The sequence below is a fragment of the Pleurodeles waltl genome, chromosome 8, assembly GCF_031143425.1.
Source record: "Pleurodeles waltl isolate 20211129_DDA chromosome 8, aPleWal1.hap1.20221129, whole genome shotgun sequence".
Taxonomy (NCBI): Eukaryota; Metazoa; Chordata; class Amphibia; order Caudata; family Salamandridae; genus Pleurodeles; species Pleurodeles waltl.
In genome coordinates, this window is record NC_090447.1 from 1,372,884,397 (window position 1) to 1,372,903,240 (window position 18,844).

Here is an 18,844-nt window from a genome sequence, read left to right on the forward strand (position 1 = left end):
GAAAGTTCAGGAATCTGAGAGGAGCCACAAATTTCCTTCCATCCAGCGTTCCCCCACGTCTCCCGATAAAAATGACACCTCACTTGTGTGGGTAGGCCTAGCGCCCGCGACAGGAAACGCCCCAAAGCGCAACGTGGACACATCCAAATTTTTGGAAGAAAACAGAGGTGTTTTTTGCGAAGTACCTACCTGTAGATTTTGGCCTCTAGCTCAGCCGGCAGCTAGGGAAACCTACCAAACCTGTGCATTTCTGAAAACTAGAGACCTAGGGGAATCCAAGGAGGGGTGACTTGCGGGGCTCGAACCAGGTTCTGTTACCCAGAATCCTTTGCAAACCTCAAAATTTGGCTAAAAAAACACATGTTCCTCACATTTCTGTGGCAGAAAGTTCGGGAATCTGAGAGGAGCCACAAATTTCCTTCCACCCAGCGTTCCCCCAAGTCTCCCGATAAAAATGATACCTCACTTGTGTGGGTAGGCCTAGCGCCCGCGACAGGAAACGCCCCAAAGCGCAACGTGGACACATCCAAATTTTTGGAAGAAAACAGGTGTTTTTTGCGAAGTACCTACCTGTAGATTTTGGCCTCTAGCTCAGCCGGCACCTAGGGAAACCTACCAAACCTGTGCATTTCTGAAAACTAGAGAGCTAGGGGAATCCAAGGAGGGGTGACTTGCGGGGCTCGGACCAGGTGCTGTTACCCAGAATCCTTTGCAAACCTCAAAATTTGGCTAAAAAAACACATGTTCCTCACATTTCTGTGGCAGAAAGTTCTGGAATCTGAGAGGAGCCACAAATTTCCTTCTACCCAGCGTTCCCCCAAGTCTCCCGATAAAAATTATACCTCACTTGTGGGGGTAGGCCTAGCGCCCGCGACAGGAAACGCCCCAAAGCGCAACGTGGACACATCCAAATTTTTGGAAGAAAACAGAGGTGTTTTTTGTGAAGTGCCTACCTGTAGATTTTGGCCTCCAGCTCAGCCGGCACCTAGGGAAACCTACCAAACCTGTGCATTTCTGAAAACTAGAGAGCTAGGGGAATCCAAGGAGGGGTGACTTGCGGGGCTTGGACCAGGTTCTGTTACCCAGAATCCTTTGCAAACCTCAAAATTTGGCTAAAAAAACACATGTTCCTCACATTTCAGTGGCAGGAAGTTCGGGAATCTGAGAGGAGCCACAAATTTCCTTCCACCCAGCGTTCCCCCAAGTCTCCCGCTAAAAATGATACCTCACTTGTGTTGGTAGGCCTAGAGCCCGCGACAGGAAACGCCCCAAAGCGCAACGTGGACACATCCAAATTTTTGAAAGAAAACAGTGCCTACCTGTGGATTTTGGCCTGTAGCTCAGCCGGCACCTAGGGAAACCTACCAAACCTGTGCATTTCTGAAAACTAGAGACCTAGGGGAATCCAAGATGGGGTGACTTGTGGGGCTCGGACCAGGTTCTGTTACCCAGAATCTTTTGCAAACCTCAAAATTTGGCTAAAAAAACACATGTTCCTCACATTTCAGTGGCAGAAAGTTCTGGAATCTGAGAGGAGCCACAAATTTGATCCAGCCAGCGTTCCCCCAAGTCTCCCGATAAAAATGATACCTCACTTGTGTGGGTAGGCCTAGCGCCCGCGACAGGAAACACCCCAAAGCGCAACGTGGACACATCCAAATTTTTGGAAGAAAACAGAGGTGTTTTTTGTGAAGTGCCTACCTGTAGATTTTGGCCTCCAGCTCAGCCGGCACCTAGGGAAACCTACCAAACCTGTGCATTTCTGAAAACTAGAGAGCTAGGGGAATCCAAGGAGGGGTGACTTGCGGGGCTCGGACCAGGTGCTGTTACCCAGAATCCTTTGCAAACCTCAAAATTTGGCTAAAAAAACACATGTTCCTCACATTTCTGTGGCAGAAAGTTCTGGAATCTGAGAGGAGCCACAAATTTCCTTCTACCCAGCGTTCCCCCAAGTCTCCCGATAAAAATTATACCTCACTTGTGGGGGTAGGCCTAGCGCCCGCGACAGGAAACGCCCCAAAGCGCAACGTGGACACATCCAAATTTTTGGAAGAAAACAGAGGTGTTTTTTGTGAAGTGCCTACCTGTAGATTTTGGCCTCCAGCTCAGCCGGCACCTAGGGAAACCTACCAAACCTGTGCATTTCTGAAAACTAGAGAGCTAGGGGAATCCAAGGAGGGGTGACTTGCGGGGCTTGGACCAGGTTCTGTTACCCAGAATCCTTTGCAAACCTCAAAATTTGGCTAAAAAAACACATGTTCCTCACATTTCAGTGGCAGGAAGTTCGGGAATCTGAGAGGAGCCACAAATTTCCTTCCACCCAGCGTTCCCCCAAGTCTCCCGCTAAAAATGATACCTCACTTGTGTTGGTAGGCCTAGAGCCCGCGACAGGAAACGCCCCAAAGCGCAACGTGGACACATCCAAATTTTTGAAAGAAAACAGTGCCTACCTGTGGATTTTGGCCTGTAGCTCAGCCGGCACCTAGGGAAACCTACCAAACCTGTGCATTTCTGAAAACTAGAGACCTAGGGGAATCCAAGATGGGGTGACTTGTGGGGCTCGGACCAGGTTCTGTTACCCAGAATCTTTTGCAAACCTCAAAATTTGGCTAAAAAAACACATGTTCCTCACATTTCAGTGGCAGAAAGTTCTGGAATCTGAGAGGAGCCACAAATTTGATCCAGCCAGCGTTCCCCCAAGTCTCCCGATAAAAATGATACCTCACTTGTGTGGGTAGGCCTAGCGCCCGCGACAGGAAACACCCCAAAGCGCAACGTGGACACATCCACATTTTTGGAAGAAAACAGAGGTGTTTTTTGCGAAGTGCCTACCTGTAGATTTTGACCTCTAGCTCAGCCGGCACCTAGGGAAACCTACCAAACCTGTGCATTTCTGAAAACTAGAGACCTAGGGGAATCCAAGAATGGGTGACTTGCGGGGCTCGGACCAGGTTCTGTTACCCAGAATCCTTTGCAAACCTCAAAATTTGGCTAAAAAAACACATGTTCCTCACATTTCTGTGGCAGAAAGTTCAGGAATCTGAGAGGAGCCACAAATGTCCTTCCATCCAGCGTTCCCCCACGTCTCCCGATAAAAATGATACCTCACTTGTGTGGGTAGGCCTAGCGCCCGCGACAGGAAACGCCCCAAAGCGCAACGTGGACACATCCAAATTTTTGGAAGAAAACAGAGGTGTTTTTTGCGAAGTACCTACCTGTAGATTTTGGCCTCTAGCTCAGCCGGCAACTAGGGAAACCTACCAAACCTGTGCATTTCTGAAAACTAGAGACCTAGGGGAATCCAAGGAGGGGTGACTTGCGGGGCTCGAACCAGGTTCTGTTACCCAGAATCCTTTGCAAACCTCAAAATTTGGCTAAAAAAACACATGTTCCTCACATTTCTGTGGCAGAAAGTTTGGGAATCTGAGAGGAGCCACAAATTTCCTTCCACCCAGCGTTCCCCCAAGTCTCCCGATAAAAATGATACCTCACTTGTGTGGGTAGGCCTAGCGCCCACGACAGGAAACGCCCCAAAGCGGAACGTGGACACATCCAAATTTTTGGAAGAAAACAGGTGTTTTTTGCCAAGTACCTACCTGTAGATTTTGGCCTCTAGCTCAGCCGGCACCTAGGGAAACCTACCAAACCTGTGCATTTCTGAAAACTAGAGAGCTAGGGGAATCCAAGGAGGGGTGACTTGCGGGGCTCGGACCAGGTGCTGTTACCCAGAATCCTTTGCAAACCTCAAAATTTGGCTTAAAAAACACATGTTCCTCACATTTCTGTGGCAGAAAGTTCTGGAATCTGAGAGGAGCCACAAATTTCCTTCTACCCAGCGTTCCCCCAAGTCTCCCGATAAAAATTATACCTCACTTGTGGGGGTAGGCCTAGCGCCCGCGACAGGAAACGCCCCAAAGCGCAACGTGGACACATCCAAATTTTTGGAAGAAAACAGAGGTGTTTTTTGTGAAGTGCCTACCTGTAGATTTTGGCCTCCAGCTCAGCCGGCACCTAGGGAAACCTACCAAACCTGTGCATTTCTGAAAACTAGAGAGCTAGGGGAATCCAAGGAGGGGTGACTTGCGGGGCTTGGACCAGGTTCTGTTACCCAGAATCCTTTGCAAACCTCAAAATTTGGCTAAAAAAACACATGTTCCTCACATTTCAGTGGCAGAAAGTTCGGGAATCTGAGAGGAGCCACAAATTTCCTTCCACCCAGCGTTCCCCCAAGTCTCCCGATAAAAATGATACCTCACTTGTGTGGGTAGGCCTAGAGCCCGCGACAGGAAACGCCCCAAAGCGCAACGTGGACACATCCAAATTTTTGAAAGAAAACAGTGCCTACCTGTGGATTTTGGCCTGTAGCTCAGCCGGCACCTAGGGAAACCTACCAAACCTGTGCATTTCTGAAAACTAGAGACCTAGGGGAATCCAAGATGGGGTGACTTGTGGGGCTCGGACCAGGTTCTGTTACCCAGAATCTTTTGCAAACCTCAAAATTTGGCTAAAAAAACACATGTTCCTCACATTTCAGTGGCAGAAAGTTCGGTAATCTGAGAGGAGCCACAAATTTCCTTCCACCCAGCGTTCCCCCAAGTCTCCCGATAAAAATGATACCTCACTTGTGTGGGTAGGCCTAGCTCCCGCGACAGGAAACGCCCCAAAGCGCAACGTGGACACATCCAAATTTTTGGAAGAAAACAGAGGTGTTTTTTGCGAAGTGACTAACTGTAGATTTTGGCCTCTAGCTCAGCCGGCACCTAGGGAAACCTACCAAACCTGTGCATTTCTGAAAACTAGAGACCTAGGGGAATCCAAGGAGGGGTGACTTGCGGGGCTCGGACCAGGTTCTGTTACCCAGAATCCTTTGCAAACCTCAAAATTTGGCTAAAAAAACACATGTTCCTCACATTTCAGTGGCAGAAAGTTCGGGAATCTGAGAGGAGCCACAAATTTCCTTCCACCCAGCGTTCCCCCAAGTCTCCCGATAAAAATGATACCTCACTTGAGTGGGTAGGCCTAGAGCCCGCGACAGGAAACGCCCCAAAGCGCAACGTGGACGCATCCAAATTTTTGGAAGAAAACAGAGGTGTTTTTTGCGAAGTACCTACCTGTAGATTTTGGCCTCTAGCTCAGCCGGCAACTAGGGAAACCTACCAAACCTGTGCATTTCTGAAAACTAGAGACCTAGGGGAATCCAAGGAGGGGTGACTTGCGGGGCTCGAACCAGGTTCTGTTACCCAGAATCCTTTGCAAACCTCAAAATTTGGCTAAAAAAACACATGTTCCTCACATTTCTGTGGCAGAAAGTTCGGGAATCTGAGAGGAGCCACAAATTTCCTTCCACCCAGCGTTCCCCCAAGTCTCCCGATAAAAATGATACCTCACTTGTGTGGGTAGGCCTAGCGCCCGCGACAGGAAACGCCCCAAAGCGCAACGTGGACACATCCAAATTTTTGGAAGAAAACAGGTGTTTTTTGCGAAGTACCTACCTGTAGATTTTGGCCTCTAGCTCAGCCGGCACCTAGGGAAACCTACCAAACTTGTGCATTTCTGAAAACTAGAGAGCTAGGGGAATCCAAGGAGGGGTGACTTGCAGGGCTCGGACCAGGTTCTGTTACCCAGAATCCTTTGCAAACCTCAAAATTTGGCTAAAAAAACACATGTTCCTCACATTTCTGTGGCAGAAAGTTCTGGAATCTGAGAGGAGCCACAAATTTCCTTCTACCCAGCGTTCCCCCAAGTCTCCCGATAAAAATTATACCTCACTTGTGGGGGTAGGCCTAGCGCCCGCGACAGGAACCGCCCCAAAGCGCAACGTGGACACATCCAAATTTTTGGAAGAAAACAGAGGTGTTTTTTGTGAAGTGCCTACCTGTAGATTTTGGCCTCCAGCTCAGCCGGCAACTAGGGAAACCTACCAAACCTGTGCATTTCTGAAAACTAGAGAGCTAGGGGAATCCAAGGAGGGGTGACTTGCGGGGCTTGGACCAGGTTCTGTTACCCAGAATCCTTTGCAAACCTCAAAATTTGGCTAAAAAAACACATGTTCCTCACATTTCAGTGGCAGAAAGTTCGGGAATCTGAGAGGAGCCACAAATTTCCTTCCACCCAGCGTTCCCCCAAGTCTCCCGATAAAAATGATACCTCACTTGTGTGGGTAGGCCTAGAGCCCGCGACAGGAAACGCCCCAAAGCGCAACGTGGACACATCCAAATTTTTGAAAGAAAACAGTGCCTACCTGTGGATTTTGGCCTGTAGCTCAGCCGGCACCTAGGGAAACCTACCAAACCTGTGCATTTCTGAAAACTAGAGACCTAGGGGATTCCAAGATGGGGTGACTTGTGGGGCTCGGACCAGGTTCTGTTACCCAGAATCTTTTGCAAACCTCAAAATTTGGCTAAAAAAACACATGTTCCTCACATTTCAGTGGCAGAAAGTTCTGGAATCTGAGAGGAGCCACAAATTTGATCCAGCCAGCGTTCCCCCAAGTCTCCCGATAAAAATGATACCTCACTTGTGTGGGTAGGCCTAGCGCCCGCGACAGGAAACGCCCCAAACCGCAACGTGGACACATCCACATTTTTGGAAGAAATCAGAGGTGTTTTTTGCGAAGTGCCTACCTGTAGATTTTGGCCTCTAGCTCAGCCGGCACCTAGGGAAACCTACCAAACCTGTGCATTTCTGAAAACTAGAGACCTAGGGGAATCCAAGAATGGGTGACTTGCGGGGCTCGGACCAGGTTCTGTTACCCAGAATCCTTTGCAAACCTCAAAATTTGGCTAAAAAAACACATGTTCCTCACATTTCTGTGGCAGAAAGTTCAGGAATCTGAGAGGAGCCACAAATGTCCTTCCATCCAGCGTTCCCCCACGTCTCCCGATAAAAATGATACCTCACTTGTGTGGGTAGGCCTAGCGCCCGCGACAGGAAACGCCCCAAAGCGCAACGTGGACACATCCAAATTTTTGGAAGAAAACAGAGGTGTTTTTTGCGAAGTACCTACCTGTAGATTTTGGCCTCTAGCTCAGCCGGCAACTAGGGAAACCTACCAAACCTGTGCATTTCTGAAAACTAGGGACCTAGGGGAATCCAAGGAGGGGTGACTTGCGGGGCTCGGACCAGGTTCTGTTACCCAGAATCCTTTGCAAACCTCAAAATTTGGCTAAAAAAACACATGTTCCTCACATTTCTGTGGCAGAAAGTTCTGGAATCTGAGAGGAGCCACAAATTTCCTTCTACCCAGCGTTCCCCCAAGTCTCCCGATAAAAATTATACCTCACTTGTGGGGGTAGGCCTAGCGCCCGCGACAGGAAACGCCCCAAAGCGCAACGTGGACACATCCAAATTTTTGGAAGAAAACAGAGGTGTTTTTTGTGAAGTGCCTACCTGTAGATTTTGGCCTCCAGCTCAGCCGGCACCTAGGGAAACCTACCAAACCTGTGCATTTCTGAAAACTAGAGAGCTAGGGGAATCCAAGGAGGGGTGACTTGCGGGGCTTGGACCAGGTTCTGTTACCCAGAATCCTTTGCAAACCTCAAAATTGGCTAAAAAAACACATGTTCCTCACATTTCTGTGGCAGAAAGTTCTGGAATCTGAGAGGAGCCACAAATTTCCTTCCACCCAGCGTTCCCCCAAGTCTCCCGATAAAAATGATACCTCACTTGTGTGGGTAGGCCTAGAGCCCGTGACAGGAAACGCCCCAAAGCGCAACGTGGACACATCCAAATTTTTGAAAGAAAACAGTGCCTACCTGTGGATTTTGGCCTGTAGCTCAGCCGGCACCTAGGGAAACCTACCAAACCTGTGCATTTCTGAAAACTAGAGACCTAGGGGAATCCAAGATGGGGTGACTTGTGGGGCTCGAACCAGGTTCTGTTACCCAGAATCTTTTGCAAACCTCAAAATTTGGCTAAAAAAACACATGTTCCTCACATTTCAGTGGCAGAAAGTTCTGGAATCTGAGAGGAGCCACAAATTTGATCCAGCCAGCGTTCCCCCAAGTCTCCCGATAAAAATGATACCTCACTTGTGTGGGTAGGCCTAGCGCCCGCGACAGGAAACGCCCCAAACCGCAACGTGGACACATCCAAATTTTTGGAAGAAAACAGAGGTGTTTTTTGCGAAGTGACTAACTGTAGATTTTGGCCTCTAGCTCAGCCGGCACCTAGGGAAACCTACCAAACCTGTGCATTTCTGAAAACTAGAGACCTAGGGGAATCCAAGGAGGGGTGACTTGCGGGGCTCGGACCAGGTTCTGTTACCCAGAATCCTTTGCAAACCTCAAAATTTGGCTAAAAAAACACATGTTCCTCACATTTCAGTGGCAGAAAGTTCGGGAATCTGAGAGGAGCCACAAATTTCCTTCCACCCAGCGTTCCCCCAAGTCTCCCGATAAAAATGATACCTCACTTGAGTGGGTAGGCCTAGAGCCCGCGACAGGAAACGCCCCAAAGCGCAACGTGGACGCATCCAAATTTTTGGAAGAAAACAGAGGTGTTTTTTGCGAAGTACCTACCTGTAGATTTTGGCCTCTAGCTCAGCCGGCAACTAGGGAAACCTACCAAACCTGTGCATTTCTGAAAACTAGAGACCTAGGGGAATCCAAGGAGGGGTGACTTGCGGGGCTCGAACCAGGTTCTGTTACCCAGAATCCTTTGCAAACCTCAAAATTTGGCTAAAAAAACACATGTTCCTCACATTTCTGTGGCAGAAAGTTCGGGAATCTGAGAGGAGCCACAAATTTCCTTCCACCCAGCGTTCCCCCAAGTCTCCCGATAAAAATGATACCTCACTTGTGTGGGTAGGCCTAGCGCCCGCGACAGGAAACGCCCCAAAGCGCAACGTGGACACATCCAAATTTTTGGAAGAAAACAGGTGTTTTTTGCGAAGTACCTACCTGTAGATTTTGGCCTCTAGCTCAGCCGGCAACTAGGGAAACCTACCAAACTTGTGCATTTCTGAAAACTAGAGAGCTAGGGGAATCCAAGGAGGGGTGACTTGCAGGGCTCGGACCAGGTTCTGTTACCCAGAATCCTTTGCAAACCTCAAAATTTGGCTAAAAAAACACATGTTCCTCACATTTCTGTGGCAGAAAGTTCTGGAATCTGAGAGGAGCCACAAATTTCCTTCTACCCAGCGTTCCCCCAAGTCTCCCGATAAAAATTATACCTCACTTGTGGGGGTAGGCCTAGCGCCCGCGACAGGAACCGCCCCAAAGCGCAACGTGGACACATCCAAATTTTTGGAAGAAAACAGAGGTGTTTTTTGTGAAGTGCCTACCTGTAGATTTTGGCCTCCAGCTCAGCCGGCAACTAGGGAAACCTACCAAACCTGTGCATTTCTGAAAACTAGAGAGCTAGGGGAATCCAAGGAGGGGTGACTTGCGGGGCTTGGACCAGGTTCTGTTACCCAGAATCCTTTGCAAACCTCAAAATTTGGCTAAAAAAACACATGTTCCTCACATTTCAGTGGCAGAAAGTTCGGGAATCTGAGAGGAGCCACAAATTTCCTTCCACCCAGCGTTCCCCCAAGTCTCCCGATAAAAATGATACCTCACTTGTGTGGGTAGGCCTAGAGCCCGCGACAGGAAACGCCCCAAAGCGCAACGTGGACACATCCAAATTTTTGAAAGAAAACAGTGCCTACCTGTGGATTTTGGCCTGTAGCTCAGCCGGCACCTAGGGAAACCTACCAAACCTGTGCATTTCTGAAAACTAGAGACCTAGGGGATTCCAAGATGGGGTGACTTGTGGGGCTCGGACCAGGTTCTGTTACCCAGAATCTTTTGCAAACCTCAAAATTTGGCTAAAAAAACACATGTTCCTCACATTTCAGTGGCAGAAAGTTCTGGAATCTGAGAGGAGCCACAAATTTGATCCAGCCAGCGTTCCCCCAAGTCTCCCGATAAAAATGATACCTCACTTGTGTGGGTAGGCCTAGCGCCCGCGACAGGAAACGCCCCAAACCGCAACGTGGACACATCCACATTTTTGGAAGAAATCAGAGGTGTTTTTTGCGAAGTGCCTACCTGTAGATTTTGGCCTCCAGCTCAGCCGGCACCTAGGGAAACCTACCAAACCTGTGCATTTCTGAAAACTAGAGACCTAGGGGAATCCAAGAATGGGTGACTTGCGGGGCTCGGACCAGGTTCTGTTACCCAGAATCCTTTGCAAACCTCAAAATTTGGCTAAAAAAACACATGTTCCTCACATTTCTGTGGCAGAAAGTTCAGGAATCTGAGAGGAGCCACAAATGTCCTTCCATCCAGCGTTCCCCCACGTCTCCCGATAAAAATGATACCTCACTTGTGTGGGTAGGCCTAGCGCCCGCGACAGGAAACGCCCCAAAGCGCAACGTGGACACATCCAAATTTTTGGAAGAAAACAGAGGTGTTTTTTGCGAAGTACCTACCTGTAGATTTTGGCCTCTAGCTCAGCCGGCAACTAGGGAAACCTACCAAACCTGTGCATTTCTGAAAACTAGGGACCTAGGGGAATCCAAGGAGGGGTGACTTGCGGGGCTCGGACCAGGTTCTGTTACCCAGAATCCTTTGCAAACCTCAAAATTTGGCTAAAAAAACACATGTTCCTCACATTTCTGTGGCAGAAAGTTCTGGAATCTGAGAGGAGCCACAAATTTCCTTCTACCCAGCGTTCCCCCAAGTCTCCCGATAAAAATTATACCTCACTTGTGGGGGTAGGCCTAGCGCCCGCGACAGGAAACGCCCCAAAGCGCAACGTGGACACATCCAAATTTTTGGAAGAAAACAGAGGTGTTTTTTGTGAAGTGCCTACCTGTAGATTTTGGCCTCCAGCTCAGCCGGCACCTAGGGAAACCTACCAAACCTGTGCATTTCTGAAAACTAGAGAGCTAGGGGAATCCAAGGAGGGGTGACTTGCGGGGCTTGGACCAGGTTCTGTTACCCAGAATCCTTTGCAAACCTCAAAATTGGCTAAAAAAACACATGTTCCTCACATTTCTGTGGCAGAAAGTTCTGGAATCTGAGAGGAGCCACAAATTTCCTTCCACCCAGCGTTCCCCCAAGTCTCCCGATAAAAATGATACCTCACTTGTGTGGGTAGGCCTAGAGCCCGTGACAGGAAACGCCCCAAAGCGCAACGTGGACACATCCAAATTTTTGAAAGAAAACAGTGCCTACCTGTGGATTTTGGCCTGTAGCTCAGCCGGCACCTAGGGAAACCTACCAAACTTGTGCATTTCTGAAAACTAGAGACCTAGGGGAATCCAAGATGGGGTGACTTGTGGGGCTCGAACCAGGTTCTGTTACCCAGAATCTTTTGCAAACCTCAAAATTTGGCTAAAAAAACACATGTTCCTCACATTTCAGTGGCAGAAAGTTCTGGAATCTGAGAGGAGCCACAAATTTGATCCAGCCAGCGTTCCCCCAAGTCTCCCGATAAAAATGATACCTCACTTGTGTGGGTAGGCCTAGCGCCCGCGACAGGAAACGCCCCAAACCGCAACGTGGACACATCCACATTTTTGGAAGAAATCAGAGGTGTTTTTTGCGAAGTGCCTACCTGTAGATTTTGGCCTCTAGCTCAGCCGGCACCTAGGGAAACCTACCAAACCTGTGCATTTCTGAAAACTAGAGACCTAGGGAAATCCAAGAATGGGTGACTTGCGGGGCTCGGACCAGGTTCTGTTACCCAGAATCCTTTGCAAACCTCAAAATTTGGCTAAAAAAACACATGTTCCTCACATTTCTGTGGCAGAAAGTTCAGGAATCTGAGAGGAGCCACAAATGTCCTTCCATCCAGCGTTCCCCCACGTCTCCCGATAAAAATGATACCTCACTTGTGTGGGTAGGCCTAGCGCCCGCGACAGGAAACGCCCCAAAGCGCAACGTGGACACATCCAAATTTTTGGAAGAAAACAGAGGTGTTTTTTGCGAAGTACCTACCTGTAGATTTTGGCCTCTAGCTCAGCCGGCAACTAGGGAAACCTACCAAACATGTGCATTTCTGAAAACTAGAGACCTAGGGGAATCCAAGGAGGGGTGACTTGCGGGGCTCGAACCAGGTTCTGTTACCCAGAATCCTTTGCAAACCTCAAAATTTGGCTAAAAAAACACATGTTCCTCACATTTCTGTGGCAGAAAGTTCGGGAATCTGAGAGGAGCCACAAATTTCCTTCCACCCAGCGTTCCCCCAAGTCTCCCGATAAAAATGATACCTCACTTGTGTGGGTAGGCCTAGCGCCCGCGACAGGAAACGCCCCAAAGCGCAACGTGGACACATCCAAATTTTTGGAAGAAAACAGGTGTTTTTTGAGAAGTACCTACCTGTAGATTTTGGCCTCTAGCTCAGCCGGCACCTAGGGAAACCTACCAAACCTGTGCATTTCTGAAAACTAGAGAGCTAGGGGAATCCAAGGAGGGGTGACTTGCGGGGCTCGGACCAGGTTCTGTTACCCAGAATCCTTTGCAAACCTCAAAATTTGGCTAAAAAAACACATGTTCCTCACATTTCTGTGGCAGAAAGTTCTGGAATCTGAGAGGAGCCACAAATTTCCTTCTACCCAGCATTCCCCCAAGTCTCCCGATAAAAATTATACCTCACTTGTGGGGGTAGGCCTAGCGCCCGCGACAGGAAACGCCCCAAAGCGCAACGTGGACACATCCAAATTTTTGGAAGAAAACAGAGGTTTTTTTTGTGAAGTGCCTACCTGTAGATTTTGGCCTCCAGCTCAGCCGGCACCTAGGGAAACCTACCAAACCTGTGCATTTCTGAAAACTAGAGAGCTAGGGGAATCCAAGGAGGGGTGACTTGCAGGGCTTGGACCAGGTTCTGTTACCCAGAATCCTTTGCAAACCTCAAAATTGGCTAAAAAAACACATGTTCCTCACATTTCTGTGGCAGAAAGTTCTGGAATCTGAGAGGAGCCACAAATTTCCTTACAGCCAGCGTTCCCCCAAGTCTCCCGATAAAAATTATACCTCACTTGTGTGGGTAGGCCTAGCGCCCGCGACAGGAAACGCCCCAAAGCGCAACGTGGACACATCCAAATTTTTGGAAGAAAACAGAGGTGTTATTTGCGAAGTGCCTACCTGTAGATTTTGGCCTCTAGCTCAGCCGGCACCTAGGGAAACCTACCAAACCTGTGCATTTCTGAAAACTAGAGACCTAGGGGAATCCAAGGAGGGGTGACTTGCGGGGCTCGGACCAGGTTCTGTTACCCAGAATCCTTTGCAAACCTCAAAATTTGGCTAAAAAAACACATGTTCCTCTTATTTCTGTGGCAGAAAGTTCGGGAATCTGAGAGGAGCCACAAATTTCCTTCCACCCAGTGTTCCCCCAAGTCTCCCGATAAAAATTATACCTCACTTGTGTGGGTAGGCCTAGCTCCCGCGACAGGAAACGCCCCAAAGCGCAACGTGGACACATCCAAATTTTTTGAAGAAAACAGAGGTGTTTTTTGCGAAGTGACTAACTGTAGATTTTGGCCTCTAGCTCAGCCGGCACCTAGGGAAACCTACCAAACCTGTGCATTTCTGAAAACTAGAGACCTAGGGGAATCCAAGAATGGGTGACTTGCGGGGCTCGGACCAGGTTCTGTTTCCCAGAATCCTTTGCAAACCTCAAAATTTGGCTAAAAAAACACATGTTCCTCACATTTCAGTGGCAGAAAGTTCGGGAATCTGAGAGGAGCCACAAATTTCCTTCCACCCAGCGTTCCCCCAAGTCTCCCGATAAAAATGATACCTCACTTGTGTGGGTAGGCATAGCGCCCGCGACAGGAAACGCCCCAAAGCGCAACGTGGACACATCCAAATTTTTGGAAGAAAACAGGTGTTTTTTGCGAAGTACCTACCTGTAGATTTTGGCCTCTAGCTCAGCCGGCACCTAGGGAAACCTACCAAACCTGTGCATTTCTGAAAACTAGAGAGCTAGGGGAATCCAAGGAGGGGTGACTTGCGGGGCTCGGACCAGGTTCTGTTAACCAGAATCCTTTGCAAACCTCAAAATTTGGCTAAAAAAACACATGTTCCTCACATTTCTGTGGCAGAAAGTTCTGGAATCTGAGAGGAGCCACAAATTTCCTTCTACCCAGCGTTCCCCCAAGTCTCCCGATAAAAATTATACCTCACTTGTGGGGGTAGGCCTAGCGCCCGCGACAGGAAACGCCCCAAAGCGCAACGTGGACACATCCAAATTTTTGGAAGAAAACAGAGGTGTTTTTTGTGAAGTGCCTACCTGTAGATTTTGGCCTCTAGCTCAGCCGGCACCTAGGGAAACCTACCAAACCTGTGCATTTCTGAAAACTAGAGAGCTAGGGGAATCCAAGGAGGGGTGACTTGCGGGGCTTGGACCAGGTTCTGTTACCCAGAATCCTTTGCAAACCTCAAAATTTGGCTAAAAAAACACATGTTCCTCACATTTCAGTGGCAGAAAGTTCGGGAATCTGAGAGGAGCCACAAATTTCCTTCCACCCAGCGTTCCCCCAAGTCTCCCGATAAAAATGATACCTCACTTGTGTGGGTAGGCCTAGAGCCCGCGACAGGAAACGCCCCAAAGCGCAACGTGGACACATCCAAATTTTTGAAAGAAAACAGTGCCTACCTGTGGATTTTGGCCTGTAGCTCAGCCGGCACCTAGGGAAACCTACCAAACCTGTGCATTTCTGAAAACTAGAGACCTAGGGGATTCCAAGATGGGGTGACTTGTGGGGCTCGGACCAGGTTCTGTTACCCAGAATCTTTTGCAAACCTCAAAATTTGGCTAAAAAAACACATGTTCCTCACATTTCAGTGGCAGAAAGTTCTGGAATCTGAGAGGAGCCACAAATTTGATCCAGCCAGCGTTCCCCCAAGTCTCCCGATAAAAATGATACCTCACTTGTGTGGGTAGGCCTAGCGCCCGCGACAGGAAACGCCCCAAACCGCAACGTGGACACATCCACATTTTTGGAAGAAATCAGAGGTGTTTTTTGCGAAGTGCCTACCTGTAGATTTTGGCCTCCAGCTCAGCCGGCACCTAGGGAAACCTACCAAACCTGTGCATTTCTGAAAACTAGAGACCTAGGGGAATCCAAGAATGGGTGACTTGCGGGGCTCGGACCAGGTTCTGTTACCCAGAATCCTTTGCAAACCTCAAAATTTGGCTAAAAAAACACATGTTCCTCACATTTCTGTGGCAGAAAGTTCAGGAATCTGAGAGGAGCCACAAATGTCCTTCCATCCAGCGTTCCCCCACGTCTCCCGATAAAAATGATACCTCACTTGTGTGGGTAGGCCTAGCGCCCGCGACAGGAAACGCCCCAAAGCGCAACGTGGACACATCCAAATTTTTGGAAGAAAACAGAGGTGTTTTTTGCGAAGTACCTACCTGTAGATTTTGGCCTCTAGCTCAGCCGGCAACTAGGGAAACCTACCAAACCTGTGCATTTCTGAAAACTAGGGACCTAGGGGAATCCAAGGAGGGGTGACTTGCGGGGCTCGGACCAGGTTCTGTTACCCAGAATCCTTTGCAAACCTCAAAATTTGGCTAAAAAAACACATGTTCCTCACATTTCTGTGGCAGAAAGTTCTGGAATCTGAGAGGAGCCACAAATTTCCTTCTACCCAGCGTTCCCCCAAGTCTCCCGATAAAAATTATACCTCACTTGTGGGGGTAGGCCTAGCGCCCGCGACAGGAAACGCCCCAAAGCGCAACGTGGACACATCCAAATTTTTGGAAGAAAACAGAGGTGTTTTTTGTGAAGTGCCTACCTGTAGATTTTGGCCTCCAGCTCAGCCGGCACCTAGGGAAACCTACCAAACCTGTGCATTTCTGAAAACTAGAGAGCTAGGGGAATCCAAGGAGGGGTGACTTGCGGGGCTTGGACCAGGTTCTGTTACCCAGAATCCTTTGCAAACCTCAAAATTGGCTAAAAAAACACATGTTCCTCACATTTCTGTGGCAGAAAGTTCTGGAATCTGAGAGGAGCCACAAATTTCCTTCCACCCAGCGTTCCCCCAAGTCTCCCGATAAAAATGATACCTCACTTGTGTGGGTAGGCCTAGAGCCCGTGACAGGAAACGCCCCAAAGCGCAACGTGGACACATCCAAATTTTTGAAAGAAAACAGTGCCTACCTGTGGATTTTGGCCTGTAGCTCAGCCGGCACCTAGGGAAACCTACCAAACTTGTGCATTTCTGAAAACTAGAGACCTAGGGGAATCCAAGATGGGGTGACTTGTGGGGCTCGAACCAGGTTCTGTTACCCAGAATCTTTTGCAAACCTCAAAATTTGGCTAAAAAAACACATGTTCCTCACATTTCAGTGGCAGAAAGTTCTGGAATCTGAGAGGAGCCACAAATTTGATCCAGCCAGCGTTCCCCCAAGTCTCCCGATAAAAATGATACCTCACTTGTGTGGGTAGGCCTAGCGCCCGCGACAGGAAACGCCCCAAACCGCAACGTGGACACATCCACATTTTTGGAAGAAATCAGAGGTGTTTTTTGCGAAGTGCCTACCTGTAGATTTTGGCCTCTAGCTCAGCCGGCACCTAGGGAAACCTACCAAACCTGTGCATTTCTGAAAACTAGAGACCTAGGGAAATCCAAGAATGGGTGACTTGCGGGGCTCGGACCAGGTTCTGTTACCCAGAATCCTTTGCAAACCTCAAAATTTGGCTAAAAAAACACATGTTCCTCACATTTCTGTGGCAGAAAGTTCAGGAATCTGAGAGGAGCCACAAATGTCCTTCCATCCAGCGTTCCCCCACGTCTCCCGATAAAAATGATACCTCACTTGTGTGGGTAGGCCTAGCGCCCGCGACAGGAAACGCCCCAAAGCGCAACGTGGACACATCCAAATTTTTGGAAGAAAACAGAGGTGTTTTTTGCGAAGTACCTACCTGTAGATTTTGGCCTCTAGCTCAGCCGGCAACTAGGGAAACCTACCAAACATGTGCATTTCTGAAAACTAGAGACCTAGGGGAATCCAAGGAGGGGTGACTTGCGGGGCTCGAACCAGGTTCTGTTACCCAGAATCCTTTGCAAACCTCAAAATTTGGCTAAAAAAACACATGTTCCTCACATTTCTGTGGCAGAAAGTTCGGGAATCTGAGAGGAGCCACAAATTTCCTTCCACCCAGCGTTCCCCCAAGTCTCCCGATAAAAATGATACCTCACTTGTGTGGGTAGGCCTAGCGCCCGCGACAGGAAACGCCCCAAAGCGCAACGTGGACACATCCAAATTTTTGGAAGAAAACAGGTGTTTTTTGAGAAGTACCTACCTGTAGATTTTGGCCTCTAGCTCAGCCGGCACCTAGGGAAACCTACCAAACCTGTGCATTTCTGAAAACTAGAGAGCTAGGGGAATCCAAGGAGGGGTGACTTGCGGGGCTCGGACCAGGTTCTGTTACCCAGAATCCTTTGCAAACCTCAAAATTTGGCTAAAAAAACACATGTTCCTCACATTTCTGTGGCAGAAAGTTCTGGAATCTGAGAGGAGCCACAAATTTCCTTCTACCCAGCATTCCCCCAAGTCTCCCGATAAAAATTATACCTCACTTGTGGGGGTAGGCCTAGCGCCCGCGACAGGAAACGCCCCAAAGCGCAACGTGGACACATCCAAATTTTTGGAAGAAAACAGAGGTTTTTTTTTGTGAAGTGCCTACCTGTAGATTTTGGCCTCCAGCTCAGCCGGCACCTAGGGAAACCTACCAAACCTGTGCATTTCTGAAAACTAGAGAGCTAGGGGAATCCAAGGAGGGGTGACTTGCAGGGCTTGGACCAGGTTCTGTTACCCAGAATCCTTTGCAAACCTCAAAATTGGCTAAAAAAACACATGTTCCTCACATTTCTGTGGCAGAAAGTTCTGGAATCTGAGAGGAGCCACAAATTTCCTTACAGCCAGCGTTCCCCCAAGTCTCCCGATAAAAATTATACCTCACTTGTGTGGGTAGGCCTAGCGCCCGCGACAGGAAACGCCCCAAAGCGCAACGTGGACACATCCAAATTTTTGGAAGAAAACAGAGGTGTTATTTGCGAAGTGCCTACCTGTAGATTTTGGCCTCTAGCTCAGCCGGCACCTAGGGAAACCTACCAAACCTGTGCATTTCTGAAAACTAGAGACCTAGGGGAATCCAAGGAGGGGTGACTTGCGGGGCTCGGACCAGGTTCTGTTACCCAGAATCCTTTGCAAACCTCAAAATTTGGCTAAAAAAACACATGTTCCTCTTATTTCTGTGGCAGAAAGTTCGGGAATCTGAGAGGAGCCACAAATTTCCTTCCACCCAGTGTTCCCCCAAGTCTCCCGATAAAAATTATACCTCACTTGTGTGGGTAGGCCTAGCTCCCGCGACAGGAAACGCCCCAAAGCGCAACGTGGACACATCCAAATTTTTTGAAGAAAACAGAGGTGTTTTTTGCGAAGTGACTAACTGTAGATTTTGGCCTCTAGCTCAGCCGGCACCTAGGGAAACCTACCAAACCTGTGCATTTCTGAAAACTAGAGACCTAGGGGAATCCAAGAATGGGTGACTTGCGGGGCTCGGACCAGGTTCTGTTTCCCAGAATCCTTTGCAAACCTCAAAATTTGGCTAAAAAAACACATGTTCCTCACATTTCAGTGGCAGAAAGTTCGGGAATCTGAGAGGAGCCACAAATTTCCTTCCACCCAGCGTTCCCCCAAGTCTCCCGATAAAAATGATACCTCACTTGTGTGGGTAGGCATAGCGCCCGCGACAGGAAACGCCCCAAAGCGCAACGTGGACACATCCAAATTTTTGGAAGAAAACAGGTGTTTTTTGCGAAGTACCTACCTGTAGATTTTGGCCTCTAGCTCAGCCGGCACCTAGGGAAACCTACCAAACCTGTGCATTTCTGAAAAC